The following is a 1809-nucleotide window of genomic DNA, read 5'->3' on the forward strand; positions in this document are numbered from 1 at the left end:
CCTACTAAAAACAATGCCAAAAAGCGTATAAATTATCCGCTCATCACTCTGTCAACCAGAACTTTCACAATATGTTCGCAGGGAATTCCAAATGACTCCATTCTTAAACAGGTACACATGAAGATCATTTTTTCTTGACGAAATTTAACGGTCCACACAAATTTGGGCCTCCCATGCTTACACACAATTTACTTTATGCAATCATCATTATTTTCTATGTTTAACACCCGCATTGATCCAGCTCTAGAGAGAAATGGCCGAAACAATAGAAATAGCTCATGAATGTATAACTCAGCAGCAAATCTCTCTAGCAGCTCTATACAAGTCTGCATGACGGGAACCCCACGTGTAGATTCATAATCAGCATTAAATTTTTTAAAGCGAAGTGTGCAACACACCTTTGAAAATGCTCTACAAAACTTGTCAAATCATACCGCGACCCCACATACCTTGCCACAACTGAGTGTAAACCTTCACATCTTGAGGTAGTTCTAAAGCTAGCAAAGAATTTTCCTCTTATATATGCAGTAGCCCACATATGCTTCTCTTCATACATGTTATTCACCCACGGCTTATCCTCAAGGCCAAATTCTTCAATAAGCTGAACCCACTTACGCTTAAACACGAAAATCTCGTAATCTCCCAACATGATTTTTCTGAATTTAAATGTAAACGATGGATTTTCAACATTACTAGTTGCATTTCGAATAAGGTGCCAATCGCATAATCTATGTCTGACTTCGAAAAATACTTCTCTTACTGCATTCCTAATCGCCATGGCCCCATCAGTTATTATTGAGGTCGGGGTCTTACCCTTCATTGCAAACATGAGCTGACGCAGGTGCCAAATATATGCATCAGTAGTTTCGTCCACAATTAACGCAGCAACAAAAACAATTGTTTGGTTGTGGTGGTTAACCCCGCTAAATATGACTAATGGACAACTATACTTGTTCTTCTTGTACGTAGCATCAAAATCAATAACATCTCCAAAGAGTTGGTAGTCTAGTTGGCTAATCCCGTCAGACCAGAACAAGTTACGTAACAAACCTCTTGAATCATGACATGCCTTGAAATATAATTGTGGATCCTTCAACCGCATATCCTCCAACTTCTTTAACACTCGTGCCGCATCACCAGAAATTTGATGCCTTTGCCGAACAATCTCATTGTACATATCTCTGGGACCATAGCCAACAAATTCATACCCGCCTGCTTGACTAGCTAGAAGACCAAATATCTGTGAAGTGCTAATCCCAGACTTTAGCATGTTCATCATTTGCATAATATCTACCTCTGATATTTTTCTGTGGGTAGGCAACATAGCACTGAATTGTGTATCCAATCGATCATGGTTGTGTTCGTCAGAGAAATAAAAGATATGCCACCTTCCAATTTTTGGTACAAATTTAACATCCATTCGGACTTCACACCCAGTTCTTGTTTCCAATCTAGGCTCCTTCTTCCTTTTTTCCATCGTGTAATATTTCTCCTCCCTGAATCCTTGCCTATGACATACAAACTTTTGTTTGTAAATCTCGCCAATACTATTCTTGAAGGTCTTGCTCTTCCTTGCACTAAAACCCTTCGACTTTGAGTACTTCAGATAAAAATCAAATGCAAGCTGCAAAGTAGAAAAGTGATATTTACCAATTTTATCCGCAAAATTTTTACTAAAATTCAAAGTTGTAATGTCTTGCAAGCATAAGCAGCTTCAAGGATATCTTCTGACTGATCAGCTTCAAAAAAATACGCTCCCTCAGTAAATTCATCTCCGAAATCTTGTTCGAATTAATTCTGTTCATCCAT

At 38.5% G+C, this 1809-nt stretch overlaps 1 pseudogene; it reads right to left on the reverse strand.

Annotated features, from left to right (window-relative positions):
* Positions 1–316: 316 nt before the first annotated feature.
* Positions 317–1809, reverse strand: LOC107636257 (protein FAR1-RELATED SEQUENCE 5-like; annotated as a pseudogene).

Source organism: Arachis ipaensis, chromosome B4 (genome assembly GCF_059453495.1).
Source record: "Arachis ipaensis isolate K30076 ecotype BB chromosome B4, ASM5945349v1, whole genome shotgun sequence".
Classification (NCBI taxonomy): domain Eukaryota; kingdom Viridiplantae; phylum Streptophyta; class Magnoliopsida; order Fabales; family Fabaceae; genus Arachis; species Arachis ipaensis.